General features: G+C 57.4%; 1 long non-coding RNA gene across 1 annotated transcript; it reads left to right on the top strand.

Annotated features, from left to right (window-relative positions):
- The first annotated feature begins 8,940 nt into the window (after positions 1–8,940).
- On the top strand, positions 8,941–21,102 carry LOC129400795 (uncharacterized). The gene is made up of 4 exons (XR_008627912.1): positions 8,941–9,337; positions 18,473–18,633; positions 18,843–18,930; positions 20,356–21,102. It is a non-coding gene; the product is annotated as an uncharacterized LOC129400795 (long non-coding RNA).
- Positions 21,103–21,767: the final 665 nt, after the last annotated feature.

The following is a 21,767-nucleotide window of genomic DNA, read 5'->3' as shown; positions in this document are numbered from 1 at the left end:
ACACGCATATACATGTGTGCTCCCATGGGCAGCCATCAGCATGCGGGCTTGTGTACACATAGGGCCTGAACAAGCTAAGGCACGTGTGGACACGGATAGGACACACGTGTACAATCACGTGTGTGCTTCCACTGAAACCCATCAGCATGGGGACACATGTACACATGTGTGCTCCCATGGACAGCCAGCATGCGGACACGTATACACATGGGGCCTGAGCAAGCTAAGACGCATGCACACACAGGACACACATGTACAATCACGTGTGTGCTTCCATGGACAGCCATCAGCATGTGGGCACGCATACACGTGTGCTCCCATGGACAGCCATCAGCATGCGGACACGTGTACACATGGGGCCTGAGCAAGCTAAGACACGCGTGCACACACGGATAGGACATACGTGTACAATCACGTGTGGACAGCCACTCACACAGGAGGCTCGCACTGCTGTCCCCGCGGCCTGGAGGAACATGTCTGCTCCCCGTGACACGCACACGCTGCCCCCCGCCCCCCCGCTCTCAGCCCCGCAGCTCCCGTGGACAGCCCCCCCCCACGGGACGGCCCCTGGGAGTGTCTGCGTCTCTGGTCACACCGTCCGCGGTGGCCGACCTGCTCGTGGCCGGAGCGTCTCCTCGTCCTGCTGGACAGTGTCACTCGGGGCAGTGCCCGCCGTCCTGGGGCCTGCTCCCCCGTGGTCTCCGTCCCCCTCGGGAGCCTGCGGGCGGGTCCCCTGGGGTGGCTCCAGGCCCCTGTGTGCGCCCTGCCTGCCCTCCCGCGCCCAAGTGCTCAGGCTCCGCTCAGCCCCGCCCACTGCTCGGCCCCGCCCCGCCGCCCGTGGCCGGGCCCCAATAAAGCCCTGTCGCTCCTGCCACTTGGTGCCGCCTCCGTCCTTGCTGCCCTGCGGGTGGCTCGCGCGCGGGAGGGGACCTGTGCTGGCTGGTGGTCCGTGCCAGGCCCTCCCACATGCGCCGGCCCAATCACTGGCTCCCGGGCCTCGCCAGCTCAGCCCAGCTCCGGCCCGCGCCTTCCCTGCCTCCGCCCACGCGCCTGCTCCAGGCACCCCAGCAGCACCCCTTCCTCGCGCACACAAGGACATGCTCACACACGCGTGCACTGACGCATGCGCACATACACACACATGTTGAGTCTTGCACACACAAGGACATGCACGCACATGCGTGCATTGACGCATGCGCACATACATGTTGAGTCTTGCACACAGGACATGTACACTTGCGTGCACTGATGCATGCGCACATACACACACATTGAGTCTCTTGCACACACATGCATGCACTGACGCATGCACACATACACATGTTGAGTCTTGCACACACAAGGACATGCACGCACATGCGTGCATTGACGCATGCGCACATACATGTTGAGTCTCGCACACACAAGGACTTGCACACACATGCGTGCACTGACACATGCGCACAAACATGTTGAGTCTTGCACACACGGGAACATGCACACACATGCGTGCACTGACGCATGCGCACAAACATGTTGAGTCTTGCACACACGGGGACATGCACACACATGCGTGCACTGACGCATGCGCACATACACGTTGAGTCTTGCACACGGGGACATGCACACACATGCGTGCACTGACGCATGCGCACATACACATGTTGAGTCTTGCACACACCAGGACATGCACACACACATGCGTGCACTGACGCGCACATACACGCGTTGAGTCTTGCACACACGTGTGCACTGATGCATGCGCACATACACGTGTTGACTCATGCACACACATGTGTGCACTGATGCATGCGCACATACACATGCTGAGTCTCTTGCACACACAATGTCATGCACACACATGCGTGCACTGATATGCACTCACACATGTTGAGTCTTGCACACACAAGGTCATGCACACACACATGCGTGCACTGATGTGCACTCACCCACACATGTTGAGTCTTGCACACACAAGGACATGCATACACATGTGTGCACTAACGCATGCGCACACACACACACACACACACACACACAAACACCCCTCCAAGCTTCCCCACGAGAAATTTTGCAATTTTGCACCCGGACGCAGCTGGCCCAGAGCGGTGGCTTTCACACGCGGCATCTGTCTCCCTTCCGTGGACACAGGCCATGTGCATCCTGGACTCCGCGGTGCCCGTGGCCTCCAGCCACTCGCTCCCGGAAGTGGTGATCGAGTCTACACAGACGGCCCCGGAAGTGACTTCACCGGATCCGGCGTGCCGCTCTGCCCGACTTCTGGGGGCTGCCTCGAGTGGGCGGAGCTGGGGTCCTGCACGGGGAGGGGGGTGCTGGGTGCTGGGTGCTGGGGAGTGCCAGCTGCCCTGTTCCCCCCACCCCAACACACACATACCCCAGGATGCAGGCTCCTTGTCTAGGCGTCTTCGGGCTCTCTGCCCCGCCCTCATCACAGCCCAGACCTTCGGCCCTGCGTGTCCCTGACCACTGTGACCGTGAGTCCCCGTCTCCGGAGGCCGCCTGCTCATTGCCTCTCCCGTGATGGACAGGGCTGTCTGTTTTCGTGCTCCTGCCTTCAGCGGGTGCTTGGGGCTCAGTTCTTCAGTGCTTGTCCCTCAGTTTCTGGAGTGTTTATTTTTGAGTTCGTGGAGTGCCTGTTGAGTTCATTAAGTGCTTATGGATAGATTCTGTGAGTGCTTATTGCTAAGTTCTTGGAGTGCTTATTGCTGATTCAGTGAGTGCTTGTTGCTGAGTCCCGTGGGTGCTTGTTGCTGAGTCCCATGGGTGCTTATTGCTGAGTTCTGGGGGTTACATATTTCTCAAGTCGTCAAGGGCTTGCTGCTGAGTTATGTGAGGACTTCAGGCTGACTTTCTTTTTTTCCCAATCTTTAAAAATTTTGTTTCATTTTTATAGTTACGAACCCCACCACCGTCAGGGGCTGAGTTTCTTGAGTGCCCATTTCTCTGTTCAGTGAGTGCTTGTAACTGAGTCCTGTGACTGCGCACTTCTGAGCCCCATGAGTGCTCATGGCTGAGTTTGGTGAGTGCTTGTTGCCCAGTCCTGTGAGTGCCTCCTTGAGTTCCGTGAGCGTTTGTCATTTCCCCAAAAGTACTGAGTTGAGGAAGTACTCATTTCTCAGTGCTCTGACTGCTTGTTGCTGTATTCGTTGAGTACTGCTGGTTCTTGAGTGCTTGTGGCCGAATTCTGTGAGTGCTGGTTGCCAAGTTCACCAAGTGCTTGTTACCAAGTTCAGTGAGTGCTCGTTGCTGAGTTCTGGGGGAGCTCTGTAGCCCCCAGACACCAGCCCTTCTGAGGTGGCAGTGGGAATCTTCCCAGCCCCCCAGTGGCGTGGTGTCTGTCTCGGCGACGGTCCCTATATGTCGTAGCAGACGGCCCCTTCCTGGCCCTTCCCCTGCACGGCCCCGAGGCCACGTCCACCTTGCAGCCACTGCACGTAGGACAGTGGGGACCACACAGGTGCTGCACACAGTCGACCCAGGTTCAATCGCCGGCACGACCTAAGTTCTAGTGAGCCCAAGCACAGAGCCGGGAGTCAGCCCTGAGCACAGAGCCGGGAGTCAGCCCTGAGCACAGAGCCGGGAGTGAGCCCTGAGCACAAAGCTGGGAGTGAGCCCTGAGCACAGAGCCAGGAGTCAGCCCTGAGCACAGAGCCGGGAGTCAGCCCTGAGCACAGAGCCGGGAGTCAGCCCTGAGCACAAGTCAGGAGTCATCCCTGAGCACAGAGCCAGGAGTCAGCCCTGAGCACAGAGCCGGGAACAGTTTGAAGTCAGGCTGTGGTGTCTGCACCCAGCCTGCCCCCATGCCAGGTGCTTTTAAAGAAAAAAAAGAAAGCATTTGGGGTAGGGAGTTCACGCCTGTTCTCCTGGGACCCTATAGGATGCCCAGGACGTGGGGCTGGGGGAGGGGGTGGTCACGCTGGGGCTCGGTCACGTGCAAGGGGCCTGGGGCCTCCCTGCTGAAGGAACTGTGCACAAATGCCTTCAGCACACGGCCCCCCGCAAGCAGGCGGCAGCAGGCAGAGCTGTGAAAACTGGGGTCTGCAAGAGACTCCACAGTGGAGAAGTTTGTAAACCGAGCAAAAGGCCAAAGGTCATAGTTTTGTCTTTTTTAGCATCATTCAGAGTGGTGCCCGGATTCTGCTCCATTGTTGGCTTTTTAGAAAAATTAACACAGACACACACACACACACACACAGACATACACACACACACACACACACACACACACCCTTTCCTGTGACTCTGAGGATATATTCTCCATTGTTGGCTTTTTAGAAAAATTACACACACACATAGACACACACACACCACACACAACACACACACCACACACAACACACACACACACACACACCCTTTCCTGGGACTCAAAGGATATATTCTCCATTGTTGGCTTTTTAGAAAAATTAACACACACACACACACACACACACACACACACACCCTTTCCTGGGACTGAAAGGATAACTGTGCTGAGGAATTTGCAAGTCCGATGTGGCATTTGCGGCAGGTTTTCCGGCCACCTTCCGGCCAGGTGCCACAGAGACCGGGAAGGAGCCGCCCCGCCTGGCCTGAGGAGTGACCGCCTCACCGCGCCCTCCGCGCCCCTCCGCGCCCCCGGCCCGCCCGATCCCCTGGGGCGGCTGCCCGGTCCCTGTGGCCGGCAGGTGACTGGCCACTCCGGGCAGGAACTGCGTGCGCGCTGCTGGGAGGCGGAGAGAGACACGGTGACTTGTCAGCATCTCGGTAGCTGGGCTGTGAGCTTAGTAGCCGAAAGGAAGGGGGCGCAGAGAGAGACAGAGACTCAGAGAGAGACAGACAGACAGAGATAGAGACAGACAGAGAGAGGGGGTAGAGAGAGAGACAGAGATAGAGACAGAGAGAGAGAGAAAGAGAGAGACAGAGAGAGGGGGTAGAGAGAGAGACAGAGAGAGAGACAGAGAGAGAGACAGAGACAGAGAGAGAGACAGAGATAGAGACTCAGAGGGAGAGAGATGGAGACAGGGAGAGAGGGAGAGAGAAAGAGACAGATGGAGAGGAAGACAGACAGAGAGAGATGGAGAGACAGAGAGAGATGGAGAGAGAGAGACAGAGAGATTGAGGGAGACAGAGATGGAGAGAGACAGAGATGGAGAGAAACGGAGAAAGAGACACAGAAAGAGATGGAGAGAGACAGATGGAGAGAGACGGAGAGAAATGGAGAAAGACAGAGACAGAGGCAGAGAGACTGAGAGAGAAAGAGATGGAGAGAGACGGAGAGAGAAAACTGAGAAAGATGGAGAGAGGGACGGAGAGAGATGGAGAGAGAGACAGAAACACAGAGAGACAGAGAGAGGAGGCTGGTGTCTGCCGTAGAGGGGGGCGGGAGGGAGGCGTGGGTGGAGGGAAGTGTGCGTGGGGGAGGGACAGTTGCGGGACTGAAACCCCATCACTGGAGCGCGGCAGCTGTGTGCCTCACTGTCACTCCATTAAAAAAAAAAAAAGGAAAAGGAAGAAGAGACACGCATGGACACATACACAGGTCCCAGGCCGAGGCCGTGCTCAGCGGGAGGCAGGCCCGAGGCAGAGCCCCGTCCCCTGCCCCGAGGGCGCGTCGGGGTGGGTGATAAACCTGCGGAAGCCGCCTCGCTCCAAGGCCGAGAGGCATCCATGACCAGGGCACCGTGGGCTGTCTGCAAAACGGAACGTGGGCGGCCACTGTGCATTTGCCCGGGTGCTGGCAGGCAGAGGGACCAAGCCTCACGGTGCTCTGCTGGGGGCTGCTGCTCCAGCCCTCGCAGCACTCTCCCAGCCGCTGGGAGTTTGGGCAAAGACCATTCGAGTCAGAACCTGCCGGGAGACATGTGCACGGGTTCGAGTACACACACACACACACACACACATGCACACACAGACAAATGCACGTGCACATCTGCACACAGACACAAATGCACGTGCACACAGACATATGTGCACACATGCACACAAAGACATGCACATGCACACACAGATACACATTCACATACACAGACACGCATGGAAACATACACATGCACACACAGACATGTGCACACATGCACATGCACAGACATACGTGCACACAGACATACATGCATACACAGATATGTGTGCACACAGACATACATGCACATACAGACATGCATGCACACATAGGCACAGGCACACATGCACGCAGACACACAGGCGGGTACACATGAACATTTAGCCACAAATGTGCCTTCCGTGGAATAAGCCACTTGCACACACCAAAGTCAGTTGTTTTATTTTCGAAGTTTGTACGTGAAGGGTGATTTAGGCACCCCCCCACACACACAAACATGCAGGCACAGAGACAGATGCACACACGCACACATGCACAGACACACATGCACACAGACATACATGTGCACACATGCACACAGGTACACGTGCACAGACATAGAATCACACACACAGACAGGCATGCACACATAGGTACACATGCACATAGACACACGTGCACACACACAGACAAGCATGCACACATAGGCGCACGTGCGCACAGACACACATGCATATGCACACACACGGGGGTGCGCATGAACCCTGACCCCAGCGTGCCTTCTGTGGGACGGGCCACTTGCACTGCTCACACCAAAGTCACTTGTTAAATTCTGTCCCATTTCGGAGTTTGGGGGGTGAAGGGTGATCCAGGCACCCCCACCCGAGACACACACACACACACACACACACACACAGTTCCTCATCCCGTTCTTTTTCCACGGGGGAAGACAGTTATATTTAATCTTATGTATTTACACGCAGTCCGTAGTTGATAGCAGTTTTCTCCCAACCCAGTCCCCCTCCCCCTTCTTTGCCCGAAGCTGGTGCTGGAGCTCCCGTCTCCCGCCCCTCCCTCGGGGACTGACCCCGGCCAACCGCCCCCACCCTGCTCCCGGCCGAAATGCACAAAACCTCCTTGCCTTCCTCTCAGTGTGCCAATACTTGTACGCAAACACATCTCACTGTTTAAAACCGAGCTCTTCTTTTTATTTATGTATTTTTTTGCTTTTTGGGTCCCACCCGGCAATGCACAGGGGTCACTCCTGGCTCATGCACTCAGGAATGACCCCTGGTGGTGCTCGGGGGACCCTATGGGATGCTGGGAATCGAACCCGGGTCGGCGGCGTGCAAGGCAAACACCCTCCCCGCTGTGCTATCGCTCCAGCCCCTCCTGCACCCTTTTTGTGTATTGATAAAAATTCATCATCATGTATAAACCCACACATATGTATGTGTATGTAGAGAGAGAGCGAGAGAGAGAGAGAGAGGGAGGGAGAGAGGGAGGGAGGGAGGGAGGGAGAGAGAGAGAGGGAAGGAGGGAGGGAGGGAGGGAGGGAGAGGAACAGAGACAGAGCAGCTCTGTCTGTCTTTCTCTGTGCACCTCTATCATCTTCCTTCTGGATTCTTTCCTCTCTCCATTTCCTGCCCTGCCCGTGCTCATACCAGCATCACTTTCTGCATTGCACATGTACAGGGATTTGGGGCCACACCCACCTGTGCTCTGTGCTCAGGGCTGGCTCCTGGCTCTGTGCTCTTGGCTGACTCCCGGCTCTGTGCTCATGGATGACTCCTGGCTCTGTGCTCAGGGCTGACTCCTAGCTCTGTGCTCAGGGATGATTCCTGGCTTTGTGCTCAGGGCTGACTCCTGGCCTTGTGCTCAGGACTCATGCCTGGCTCTGTGCTCAGGGCTGACTCCTGGCTCTGCACTCAGGAATGACTCCTGGCGGTGCTCGGGGGGCCCTATGGGATGCTGGGAATCGAACCCGGGTCTGCCACCTGCAAGGCCAATGGCCTCCCCGCTGGGCTATCCCTCTGGCCCCTGCAACTCGTGTTTCTGCTCCCGGCTGCTGCCCTCCTTCCTCCCGGCGTCCCCCACCACCCCACAAACCCCCCAACACATACACATACACACATACACACACACACACACACACCTGCCTCCTGCCAGACGTGATTATTCCGGAGCCCAGAGCCAGGAGGAAGCCCTGGGCACCACCAGCTGTGGCCCCCGGCCCCCCGGACAAAAAAAAAGTGTGTGTGTGTGTGTGTGTGTGTGTGTGTGTGTGTGTGTTGGCAGTTCCACCGAGTGGTCTTCCGGAAGCTTCCACCAAGTCCTCCCGGGAGCCACGTGGCTTGATGCTCCCAGAGCGTGTCCCGCGGACGGGGCCCCCCAGGAGAGGCTGCCGGCCCGGCCCATGGACGAGGGTCTCGAGTCTGCTCGTGTCCCGTTTCTGGCAGAGCCTGACCCTTCCCTGGGTCAGCCCTCGCACCCGTGCCCCTCCTGCACACTCTCCAGATGAGTGCTCGTCTCTCTGCACCCACCCGTCCTCCCAAGGGTGCCAGGGAGCCCCTGCCAGGGGCCCGGGTCACTGCCGAGAAGGCGGTCACGGGGGGGGGGGGTCCAGGTCACTGCCGAGAAGACGGTCACGGCCCTTCTCTGCCTTCTCGCCCCAGCAACGTGGACTGGGGACAGGCGTGTGCACGGGGACAGACAGGATCAGGCGTGCATTCAGCTCTTCCCCAGCAGAGGCCCAACGTGGACAGTGCATGTGTGTGCATGTGTGTGTATGAGTGCATACATGTGCGTGTGTATGGATGTGTGTGCAGGTGCATGTGTGAGGGCACGTCTGTGTCTATGTGTGCATGTGTTTGTATGTGTATGTGTGAGTTCATATGTGTTCATGTGTTTGCATGTGTGTGCATGTATGTGTGAGTGCGTGTGTGCGTACATGTGTGAGTGCATGTGTGTTTCTGTACATGTGTAAGAACATTGGTGTGTGCATGTGTGTATGCATGTGTCTGTGTATATGTGTACATGCATGTTTGCATGTATATATGTGTGAGTGTGCATGTGTGCACACATTTGTGTACATGAGTATGGGTGTGCGTGTATGAGTGTATGTATGTTTGCGTGTGTCCTTGTGCATGTGCATGCATTTGTATGTGTGTGAGTGTGTTTGTGCGTGTGTGCGTGTTTATGCAGGTGTCCGTTTGTACATGTGCACACATGAGTCTGTGCATGTGTGTACACGTGTGCGCGTGTGTGTGCATACGTGCTCAGTAAGCTTGCACAACTGCAAGTGGGCAAACCCTAGCCAGAACTTTTTTTTTTTTTTCAGTTGACCTCACCTCCAGGTGTTTCACCTTGAATTCCCCCGGCCAGGGTCCTGCCTCTGGGCAGCGCCTGTGTCTGGGTAGGTTCTGTGGGACCCCCGCGGCTCCTGTACCGGCAGACAGGAAGAGGAAGAGGAAGAGGAAGTCACCGGCTCCCTCAGGCTGACTGACGGCCCCTTCCTCAGGAGCCGGGGAACAGCAGGTAATTACACGTTGCCCGCGGGTGTTGACGGGCGTGTAATCCGGGGCGCGCGCGTCTTCTGTGCTTGGGTCTCCTGCTCCGAGCGCGCCCGGGACGTCTCGTTGGATATGACACTCGGTAATTGCCAGTTCATTACTCGATCATGCACTGACGCATGTAATGGGCTCGCTTGGTTAAAAAAAAAATTAAAAAAATATTCCGTGCACGATTGGAACGTAGAGTCGGTCGACGGAGCCCTGCCGGGAGCACCGTTGGCTCCTGGATGACGGATTCAGGGTTCGAGACCCGCCCCCCAGGGTCCGAGTTGATTGACGCAAATGGTTGCTGGCAGTCGAAGCTGCAGGAATTTGCGTGTGTGTGTGTGTGTGTGTCTGTGTGTGTGTGTCTGTGTGTGTGTCTGTGTGTGTCTGTGTGTGTGTGTCTGTGTTACTGTGTGTGTGTGTGTCGGTGTTCCGTGTGTCTCCGTGCCTCTGCCTCGCCGTCCCTTCACGTTTCCCGACACCCAGGCTCATGGCGGACTCACGGCAGTTCCACGAGGAAAGTGCGTGGCCACGATGCGGTCCTGGGAGGGCCTCCCTTACCTCGCACGCGCACACACACACACACACACACACACACACAACTCTCCCCTGGGTGCACGCATGTGATTGCGTGCCCGCCGCGGGGGCTGTGCGTGAGCCGTTCCCACCCACACAGCCTGGGAGAACTGGGCCATGGATTGGGCGGGGCTGCCCGAGCCCGCACGCTTACCCGCCACGCTCCAGGGATGCGTGTTGGCCAGAGCTTGGCCCCAGTGTCACGGATGCACGGACGCCCATCCCCCCCGTCAGGAGCAACGTCGGTTGTGGGATGCCGGAGTCAGTTGGAGGCCCCCAGCAGGTCAGCGGACATTGAGGCAAATGTCTACTTAATGGCAGTCGAAGCTGGAAGGATGTGTGTGTGTGTGTGTGTATGTGTGTGTAACTCAGGTATTCCTGTGGGGTTGTGCCACTGAAGGGAGGTGTTTGTGGGTGTATGTGTGTCCGTACGTGTATGTGTGTCTGCATCTGTGTATGTGTGTTTCTATGTTTATGTGTATGTGTGTTTGGTTGTGAGTGCGTGTATGTGTATGTCTGTATGTCTGTGAATGTCTATGTGTGTATGTATCTGCATGTGTGTGTATGTGTGAGTGTCTAACTCAGGCGTGCCCATGGGATTGTGCCACTAAGTGAGGTATGTCTATATATGTCTGTATATATGTGTGTGTGTTTGTGTTTGTGTGTGCATGTATGTATGTGCACGTGTATTTGTGTGTGTGTTTCTGTGTGACTATGTGTATATGTCTGTGTATGTGTGAATGCGTATATGTTTGTATGGGGTGTTCATATATGTCTTCATTGCAGTTCTCTTTCTCTCTCTCCCCCTCTATCTCTCTCCCTCCCTCTCTCCCTGTTTCTCTCTGCTCTCCCTCTCTCCCTTTCTTTCTCTCCCCTCTCTCTACCTCCCTCTCTGTTCTCCCTCTCCCTCTCCTCTGTCTCTCTCCCTCCTTCTCTCCCTTTCTCTGTCTCTCTCCCTCTCTCCTCCCTCTTTCTCTATTATCCCTCCGTCTCTCCCTCCTCTCTCACTCTCTCCCATTTTCTCGCTCCCTCTCTGCCTTTCTCTCCTTCCCACTCTCTCTGTCTCTCTCCTGTTTCTCTCTGCTCTCCCTTCTTCTCTCCCTCCCACTTTCTCTCCCCTCTCTCTACCTCCCTCTCTCATCTCCCTCTCCTTGTCCCTCCCTCTGTCCCTCTCTCCCCCTCTCCTCTCCCTCTAATCCCCTCTCTGTCTCTCTCCCTCTGTCTCCTCCATCTCTCTCTCCTCTCTCTCCCTCTCTCCTCTCTGTCTCTCTCCTCTGTCTCTCTCCCTGTCTCTCTCCTCTCCATCTCTCTCCCCTCTCTCTCTCTTCGTCTCTCTCCTTTGTCTCTCTCCATCTCTCTTTCTGTCTCTCCATCCTCTTTGTCTCTCTCCATCTCTCTCTCCTCTCTCTGTCTCTCTGTATCTCTCTCCTCTCCATCTCTCTCCTCTCTGTCTCCCTCTCTCTCTCCTCTCCATCTCTCTCCTCTCTCTGTCTCTCCATCTCTCTCCTCTCTCTGTCTCTCTCCATCTCTCTCCTCTCTGTCTCTCTCTCCTCTCTCTGTCTCTCTCCATCTCTCTCCTCTCTCTGTCTCTCTCTGTCTCTCTCCATCTCTCTCCTCTCCGTCTCTCTCCTCTCTCCGTCTCTCCCCTCTCTCTCTCCCTCCCTATCTCCTCGCCCCCCTCTCCCCGCTCTCTCTCTCGCCCCCGGGTCCTGCCGGTTCCCTGTGGTTGAATCTCCAGCTCACGCAGCAGCCTTGCGCCTGGCTCCATCCTCTCCCTCTGGAGAGTCACTTCCGGGGCCCCGTCACCCCTCACGGGCAGAGGCGACACCCGCCCTTGGGTGCTCAGGGCAGGGCCAGGGCGGGCTCTGTCCTGGGGGGGCCGGGCACGAGCTCTCCGGGACGGGGTGGGCGGGAGGCAGCCAGGGCCGCCCCGAAACCTCCCTCCCGGCCCTGACACCCCCTCCTGCTGCAGCGGGACCCCGGCCTGCCCGGCCTGGGCCCCCCACAGCCTCCGCTGCCCCTCACGCAGGGCCCCGGGCAGAAGGACGGACAGACACTCGCACCCTCCAGGACACACACAGCCACCTAAGGCACATCCTGGCCTTGCCCGCCCTCAGGGTCCGACAGCAGAGCACAGAGACGCGGGCACGGCGTTCCCGAGGGCACGGAGAAATGTCCCTTCTGGGTCGTGACGAAGCGTCAGCCCTGAGCACAGAGCCGGGAGTCAGCCCTGAGCACAGAGCCGGGAGTCAGCCCTGAGCACTGAGACAGGAGTCATCCCAGAGCACAGAGTCGGGAGTCAGTCCTGAGCACAGAGCCAGGACTCAGCCCTGAGCACAGAGCCGGGAGTCAGCCATGAGCACAGAGCCGGGAGTCAGCCCTGAGCACAGAGCTAAGAGTCAGCCCTGAGCACAGAGCCAGGGTACAACACTGAGCACAGAGCCGGGAGTCAGCCCTGAGCACAGAGCCAGGAGTGAGTCCTGAGCACAGACCCGGGAGTCAGCCTTGAGCACAGACCTGGGAGTCAGCCCTGAGCACATAGCCAGGCATCAGCCCTGAGCAGAGAGCCAGGAGTCAGCCCTGAGCACAGAGCCGGGTGTCAGCCCTGAGCACAGGGCCAGGAGTCAACCTTGAGAGATGGGAGTCATAACTGAGCACAGAGCTAAGAGTCAGACCTGAGCACAGAGCCAGGGGCCAACATTGAGCACAGAGCCAGGAGTCAGCCCTGAGCACAGAGCCGGGAATCAGTCCTGAGGACAGAGTCAGGAATGAGCCCTGAGCACAGAGCTGGGAGTGATTCCTGAGCACAGACCCAGGAGTCAGCGTTGAGCAGGGAGCCAGGAGTGATTCCTGAGCACAGAGCTGGGACTCAGCCCTAAGAAGTGAGCCTTGAGCACAGAGCCAGGAGTCAACCCTGAGCACTGAACTGGGAGCCAACCCTGAGCACAGAGCCAGGAGCCAACCCTGAGCACAGAGCCAGGACTGAGTGGAAGCCTTCGACACAACAGCACCCCACCTGCCCTTTGGCCAAGCAAGTGCTGGGCCCCAGGGAAGAGACACAGGCCCCTCCCGTCATCCCGGGGGTCGCGGGCAGTCGCCCCTCCCTGCACAGCCCACCCCGTGGAAGGCCATTTCCTTTGCTGTCCGGCTCCATTGCCGGGAGCCACAGCCCGCCGGGCCGGAGCTCAGGAACCGGTCATGGGGGTAGCCGGGTCGGACCCCAACCTGGCTGGGGCGGGACAGCACCCTCCCCGCTGGGCTGCCCAGCCCCCAAGCCTGGCCTCCTTCCTCGCTCGCCGGCCCGGGGCCGTCCGCACCCGCCAATTCCCCAGACTCTCGGCCCTTCTCTTATTTCCCCGGGTGCACACGGAGCCGTTTTTATCTGACCTAAAAAAAAAAAAATAAGAAAAGAAAAGAAAAAAATGATCCTAATAAACGTTTCGGAAAATCCCAACTACTCTGGGCCATGCAGGAAAAACTCTGCGTGAGAGACGTCTCATCCCTGCGGCCGGAGCGGTAGGACAGCGGGGAGGGCCTTGGTGGCCTGGCCTGCGGCCGACCCGGGTTCGATCCCCGGCATCCGATAGGGTGTCCCGAGCACTGTAGAGAGTCATTCCTGAGCGTAGAGCCGGGAGGAAGCAAGCCCTGAGCAGGGCTGGGTGTGACCCAAACACCAAAAAATAAAAAATAATAAGAAAGACTTTTGGGGTGGGAGCCATAGCACGGCGGGGAGGGCGTTTTGCCTGGCACGCGGCCGACCCGGGTTCGATTCCCAGCATCCCATAGGGCCCCCCGAGCACCGCCAGGAGTCATTCCTGAGTGCAGAGCCAGGAGGGACCCCTGAGCATCGCCGGGTGGGACCCAAAAAGAAAAAAAAAATATTGCAATGCGAATATGAAGAACAGAGAAGCCACGTGTTCTCAGCCTCCCAAGTACAGACCCCAGAGTGAGCACTGAGCAGTGCTCGGGAGGCCCAAAGCAGCAAAACAAATAAGCTAAATAAAGCCCGGCAGTGTAGCTGGCCAGAAGGAGTGTCCGGCTGGTCGCTCTACGTGTCCCACTTCTTTGCGGATAGATCAGCGTCCAGGGATGAAGGCTCGCGGGCCGCTGGACATAAGCCCCGCTCACGGCCGGCCGCCTGCGTCCCCTCCCCAGCCGCTCCCTGGGGTCATCTGTGCTGACGTTCTGGGTGTTGCTACACGCAAAAAGCAGTTTCCAAGCAAGCCAGCACGAGGCGCCTTGCCCAGGCCAGGGCTAAACTGGGCAGCCTGGGCCCTGCCCTGGGTTGTTCTTCCGGTCGCTGAATTCGAGACTCTAAGGGTCACTGCCCGTCTGAGTGGCCAGCGGGAGAATGAGTGAGTGATTGTCCTCCTTGCTGCAAGATTTTGACTTTTTTTTTTTGGGGGGGGGGGGAAGATTTGGCCGTTTGTCCAGTATTGAAATAGGAGAACATTCAACCGACCGTGTCTTGCCTGATTTTTTTTTTTTTGTTCTTCTTTTTTGGGTCCCACCCGGCGATGCTCAGGGGTCCCTCCTGGCTCTGCACTCTGGAAAATGACTCCTGGCAGTGCTCGGGGGACCCTATGGGATGCTGGGAATCGAACCCGGGTCGGCCACGTGCAAGGCAGACGCCCTCCCCGCTGTGCTATCGCTCCGGCCCCAATGAGGGTTTTGTTTTTTTCTCCCTCCCTCTCTACTCACCCCATCCCAAGCCTGTGTCTAAGGCAGGCATTTTCCTTCCCTCTCTCTGTCTCTCTCTCTCTTTCTCTCTCTGTCTCTCTCTGTCTCTCTCTTTATCTCTCTGTCTGTCTCTCTTTCTCTCTGTCTGTCTCTCTGTCTCTCTCTCTTTATCTCTCTGTCTGTCTCTCTCTCTGTCTGTCTCTCTCTGTCTCTCTGTCTCTCTCTCTCTGTCTCTCTTTCTCTGTCTCTCTCTTTATCTTTCTCTCTCTCTCTCTCTCTGTCTCTCTCTGTCTTTCTGTCTGTCTGTGTCTTTCTCTCTGTCTGTCTCTTTCTCTCTGCCTCTCTCTTTCTCTATCTCTCTTTCTCTCTGTCTCTCTCTTTCTCTCTGTCTCTGTCTGTCTGTCTGTCTCTCTCTCTCTCTCTCTCTCTCTCTCTCTCTCCTCTCTCTCCCTCCTTCCCGCCCCCCTTCTGAGATGAGATTTTTATCATACAATCGCAAAAGGTCTGAACCATTAGAACTGGTTTTCTTTCACAAATCTCTCTACTTTTTCTTGGAAGCCAAAGCCCGAAATGACGTTTCAAATGGTTTTAACTACATTAAAAAAAAAAAAAAAACCAAAAACCCCAAAACCCAAGGTGGGGATATATCCATTTAACAACAAAACCACCAAACACTGGAGCAACAGCTGGTTTATGTCAAGAGGCGATTTTGGGGGCTGGAGGGATCGTTTAGCGGGTTCTACCCCTGTGTCCCCTATGGTCCCCCCCCCCCCCGGGCAACCCCCGGGACGGGTTCCTCAGTGCAGGAGGGAGCCCTGAGCCCGGTGTGGCCCCCAAACCCAAATAAACTGATGAAGAAACAAGAAAGACTGAGCAACGTTCTCAGTTGATTGCTTTTGGGTCCCACCCGGCGATGCTCAGGGGTCCCTCCTGGCTCTGCACTCTGGAAAATGACTCCTGGCAGTGCTCGGGGGACCCTATGGGATGCTGGGAATCGAACCCGAGTCGGCCACGTGCAAGGTAGATGCCCTCCCCGCTGTGCTGTCGGTCCAGCCCCAATTTCTCCCCCCTTCTACTCACCCCATCCCCAGCCTGTCCCAGGATGTGGAGGGTTTGGCCAAGAGATCCCACCCGGACAGTGCGCTTAGCCACGCCCACGGGGCCGGAAAGGCCACGGGGTCTCCTGAAGTGATAGGAGGGTCCCGAGTCCCCACCGGGCGTCCACCCCCGGTGCTCCTGGACCCGCCCTCTGAGTCCAGGCCCAGGCCACGGGGGACAGGACTCAGCCCCGCCCATGACCCGCCTGCCTTTGTGACGCGGCCGGACGCGGCCCAGTTGCCAGGACGCGCACAGCTGGAGTGGACGGTGCCGGTCAGTCCTCCTGGGGCCCCGCTGTTCCAGTCTGTCCCCACCATAACCAGATGGCGGCCACCAAGACGTGCTGATGGGAGCAGCCGCTGGCCCTTGGAAGAGGCGTCCACTGCGGTCAGCCAGTTCCTAAGATGCGCTGATGGGAGCATCTGCTGGACCTTGGAAGTGGCGTCCACTGCTCTGAGACATGCTGATGGGGGTATCTGCTGGACCTTGGAAGAGGCGTCCACTGCGGTCAGCCAATCCCTGAGACAGGGATGGGAGTATCTGCTGGACCTTAGAAGTGGCGTCCACTGCACTGAGACACAGTGATGGGAGTATCTGCTGGACTTTGGAAGAGGCGTCCCCTGTGGTCAGCCGGTCTCTGAGATACACTGATGGGAGTATCTGCTGGCCCTTGGAAGAGGCGTCCACTACGGTCAGCTGGCCCCTGAAACATGCTGATGGGAGTATCCACTGGACCTTGGAAGAGGCGTCCACTGCACTGAGACACGCTGATGGGAGTGTCTGCTGGCCCTTGGAAGAGGCGTCCACTGTGGTCAGCCGGTCCCTGAGACAGGGATGGGAGTATCCACTGGACCTTGGAAGAAGCGTCCACTGCACTGGGACACACTGATGGGAGTATCTGCTGGACCTTGGAAGAGGTGTCCACTGCGGTCAGCTGGTCCCTGAGACACCCTGATGGGAGTATCTTGGCCTCTGCCCGCCCCGGGGTCTCTGCCACTCCCTCCCGCCCCCCTCGGCCACTGGGCTGCCCCTCCTCTTTCCCTTCTGCTCTTCCACTCACCCCTGCACGCCCTCCCCCGCCTCTGCTCTTCCTCTCCTCCTCTTCTTCCTCCTCCTCTTCTTCCTCCTCCTCCCCTCTTCCTCTTCATTCTCCTCCTCTTCCTCCTGCTCTTCCTCCTACTCCTCCCCTCTTCCTCCTCCTCCTCTTCTTTCTCCTCTTCCTCCGTTCCCTCTTTCTCCTCCTTCCTTCATCCTCTTCATCCTCTTCTTCTCCTCCTCTTCTACCTCCTCCTTCCCTCCTCCTCCTCTTTCTCCTCCTCCTTCCCTCTTTCTCTTCCCCTCTTTCTCCTCTTCCTTCCCTCTTCCTCTTCACCCCTTCCTCCTTCTCCTCCTCCTCTTCCTCTTCCTCTCCATCTTCCTCTTCCTCCTCCTCCTCCTCCTCTTCTACCTCCTCCTTCCCTCCTCCTCCTCTTCCTCCTCCTTCCCTCTTTCTCTTCTTTCTCTTCCTCCCCCTCTTTCTCCTCTTCCTTCCCTCTTCCTCTTCATCCCCTTCCTCCTCCTCCTCCTCCTCCTCCTCTCCTCCTTCCTCCCTGCACGCCCACATTCAGGCCTAGAGGTGGGCGTGGGGGTCTCTGGGGTCCCAGCCCCTCCCTGGCTGCCGGCTGCCCCTTCCCAGAAGGCCGAGGGAGCCGTGGACCCGAACGCCCCCCGGCCCACACACGGCCGCCCGGCTCTGCCCGCTGGCCCCCAAGCCACGGCCTCTGCGGACGTGTGGCTCCTGCCGGCTGCCGCCTTCCCCGCACGGGCTGTGCAAGGGCCCTGGGCTAGGGAGCAGCGAGAGCGACAAATACACACCCCGGGGTCCCGCCCTGCTCTCTGGGCTTGGGGGCCGTCTCGGGGGGGGGGGGTCGTGCTGCCTCGCTCAGCTGGTCACCCACATGCTCCGTTCACCGGGGCGACCCCAGTGCCCTTACACGGACACTCTGGCCTCGCCCCGCCCAAGTCTCTGCCTCCCTCCGCTCCTCCTGGGGTCGAGGAATATTCCAGAAGCCTGGAGCTCCTCGATCTTTATTTAGAAGTGAAGGCAAATATTTGCAGAAAGTCTTTGCTTGGCAAATCGTGTGTGTGTGTGTGTGTGTGTGTGTGTGTGTTTACTGTTTTTAAACCTTTTTTTTTTTAATTTAATTGAGGTTCTGTGATTGACACGACTGTGAAGGGTAATTTCACATGGACATAGTTGCAGCCCTATCGCCAGTGTGCCAACTCCCGCACCCAGTGCTCTGACCTGTGTGTGTGTGTGTGTGTGTGTGTGTGTGTGTGTGTGTCTGTTTCTGTCTGTCTGTCTGTCTGTCTCTGTCTCTCTCACACACACAAATCAGCTTTGTGGATTTGTTCTGTCGTGTTGACTGGCAGCTTCTCCTCCCCTCCCTCCCTCCCCTCCCCTCCCCTCCGCTCCCCTCCCTAGCAGGGAGGTCCCTCAGTGGGACTGGCATGGGCCCGGGGTGAGTGGTGAGGCTACCCCGGCGTCGAAATGGGACAGTTCAGGAAGCCTAAAAGAACCGTCTTGATGCACATTGCATCAAGTTGCATCACGTTGCATGCCAGTTGCATGCCAGAGACAGGACCCCCACGGGGAAGGACAAACCGAACCGCCCTGAGCACTTAGTCTGGGATTGACGGTAAAGACTTGCTGGCTCTCCGAGCCCAGAGAACTCAGTCTCAGAACCTCCGTCTCTCCGTGTGTTTCTCCACATAACGGCAGGTATCAAGAAGAAGTAAACTTAATTGTTTACTACGTACAACCACAGGGAGAGAGAAAAGCGAGATCGAGGCCCCTGGGAGGCGGAGCGTGTCCTTCAGTTTGTGCCCCCAAGAAAAGTGCCTCCACTGGGACGCTTGACCGCTGTAAACCATCAGTCACACGTGCGTGCAGTCCTGTACCTCTGACCCCTCCAGATGTCCTAGTAGTTGCCAAGAACTCGGCACTCAACGGGCCGTTTGGACCATCCCCCTGGGGTCCCCGTCTCGTTGTCTCTGCTGGGGAGGCCGGGGGAGGTGGTTCCCGGCCACCAGGTGGACGCGTCGCAGGACCCACAGTTTGTGAGCTCACACCTTCATTGTTTATTTTAAAGGCAAGACGTATGCAAGAGTCTGACCCCACCCCCTCCCCCGTGAGTCCATTTTCAGAGGAGGAGGGAATGCTGAAACGGGGTCTGAAGGGTGAGTCGGAGTTCTCCAGGAAACGCCAACATCCGTCTACCCACCCATCTACCCGTGTGTCCATCTCTCAATCCATCCTTCATCCAGCCATCATCCATCCAGCCATCCATCATCCATTTCTCTATTCAGACATCTACATGTCATCCATCCACTGCCTACCCACCATCACCCATCCAACCATCCATCCATCATCCATTCACCATCTATCCATCGGTCCATCCATCCACCTATTCATCCATCCATCCATCATCCATTCACCCATCCATCCACCCATCCAGCCAGCCACCCATCCATTCACCCATCCACTCATCCATCCATCCGTCCGTCCGTCCATCCATCCACCCACCCATCCATCCATCCACCCATCCATCCACCCACCCACCCATCCATCCACCCACCAATCCATGCACTCATCCATCCATCCAGCCAGCCAGCCACCCAGCCACCCAACCATTCATCCACCCACCCACCCACCCATCCATGCACCCATCTATCCATTCACCCAGCCATTCATCCATCCATCCAGCCATCCATCCACCCATCCATCCATCCAGCCATCCATCCATCCATCCATCCATTCATCCACCTATTCATCCATCCATCTATCCATCATCCATCCATCCTTCCATCCATCCATCCATTCATTCATCTATCCATCCATCCATCCATCCATCCATCCATCCATCCATCCATCCATTCATCTATCCACCCATCCATCCATTCATCCATCCACCCATCCATCCATCCACTCATCCATGCATCCACTCATCCATCCATCCATACAACCATCCATCTACCCACCCACCCATTCATCCACTTATCCATCCATCCACGCACCCATCCAACCATCGACCCATCCATCCGTCCATCCATCCATCCACCCATCCACCCATCCATCTAACCATCCATCCACCCACCCATCCACCCATCCATCAACTCACCCACCCATCCACCCACCCACCCATCCATCCATCCATCCATCAATCCATCCATCCATCCATCCATCCGTCCATCCATCCACCCACCCATCCATCCACCCACCCACCCATCCATCCATCCATCCATCCACCCATCCATCTAACCATCCATCCACCCACCCATCCACCCATCCATCAACTCACCCACCCATCCACCCACCCACCCATCCATCCATCCATCAATCCATCCATCCATCCATCCGTCCATCCATCCATCCACCCACCCATCCATCCATCCACCCACCCACCCATCAATCCATCCATCCATCCATCCGTCCATCCATCCACCCACCCACCCACCCATCCATCCATCCATCCATCACCATCCTCCATCCACCCATCATTCAATTCATCATCCATCCGTCATCCACTCACCCATCATCCATCCATCCATCTATCTGTATTATACCATTCTTTTTCACCCATCCGTCCTGTACCTTTTCCCCAGAGAGGTTTAAGGTTCCACAAGACCCCACAGAAACGCTGAAAGGAAACCCACCAGCCTCCACCCTAACGGACAGCTCCCACGGGGCAGCCTAGCGTTCTGGCGGCGTCGAAACAGGGAGTGAGTTTCCATCCCTGCTCCCCTCCGCCCTATGCCCCTGGCATCGCCGGCTCACACGTTTCATCGGTGTCGTTGTTGGGAGTCTTTTTGCCCAGAAAACATCTGTTGCCCGGCCTCCGAGTGGGGAGATCCCTGTCAGATACTCATGGTCTGCTGCAGCGAGCGACGTGTGGATGGGCCTCAACACAGCCAGTGCATCGTCCCCCGTAGCCTTCACCAGCGTCTCCAGTGAGTGGAGGGACGCGGTGACGGAGCAGAAGCTCATAAAACTCGAGTCAGGTTCAAAAGAGACTGTCCCGAAAAGCCATCTTTAAAAAAATAAATTAACATTTAGCCAAAAATAAAAACCTCTGCCAAATACCTAAATATAGACGGCTTCATTACCCTCAAATCAGCCCGGGAAGAATGCAGAGGCTGGCGGCGGCGAGCGCGGGAGGAACTGCGTGCGGGGAACTGCAGTGCGCTCTGCAATCAAGAGGAATTACAATTACAGCGGCGCCCGCTAATCCCGGAAAATCAAAACACAGTTAAGCAGACACTCGAGCCCATTAGAGGCCCTCGGCACCGCGCACAGGACCCGGCGTCCTCCTCCTCCTCCCCACCCACCCGAGGAATGAGAACGAGGGCCGTTATTCCCCCCAAACACACACACACACCCGGAGCCGGGTTGTTGTTCTTTACGGTGCTCCTGATCGGGAATAGCCTTTGCACCAACCCCGAGTTCCCCTTCCACAGCCAGGATCGCGTCCGTCCTTCCGTGTGGAGCTAATCAGGCTGTACAACTGCCGCTGCGTCCCCTGCCTTTATTTTTACTGCCCCCCTGGACCCCCGCGGGGTGTAGGGAGGGGGTGGAGGTCCGGATTGCAGGAACATCAGGGGGACAGGGGGAAGCGGAGAGAGAGCTGCAGCCCGGGGGCCCCCCCGTCCCCCCCTGTCCTGCTGAAAGTGGGCGTCGTGGGTGGGCCGAGACGGGCATGCACGGCCCTCTGGGGCTCTTGGTCTGCAGTGCCAACCCTAGACTGGCATCAGAGCACCCTACGGGGGCAGAAGCAGCGTCTCTGGGGGTGTTATGCCAGCGGGGACAGTGTTGGCCTGGCACGCGGCCGACCCGGGTTTGATCCCCGGCAACCCGTAGGTTCCCCGGAGCACCGCCAAGGAGTCAGTCCTGAGTGCAGGGCCTGACTGTCGCCGGGTGTGACCCCCCCAAAAAAAAAAGAAAAAAAATAGAAACAAGAAAAAGAAAGGCGGTGTACTGATCCTGACCCCCCCCCCCCCGCCCCTCACCCAGACGCAGG

The sequence above is a fragment of the Sorex araneus genome, assembly GCF_027595985.1.
Source record: "Sorex araneus isolate mSorAra2 chromosome X unlocalized genomic scaffold, mSorAra2.pri SUPER_X_unloc_2, whole genome shotgun sequence".
NCBI lineage: Eukaryota > Metazoa > Chordata > Mammalia > Eulipotyphla > Soricidae > Sorex > Sorex araneus.
The sequence above is the reverse complement of the archived record's forward strand: the minus strand, read 5'-3'. Positions and strand labels throughout refer to the sequence as shown.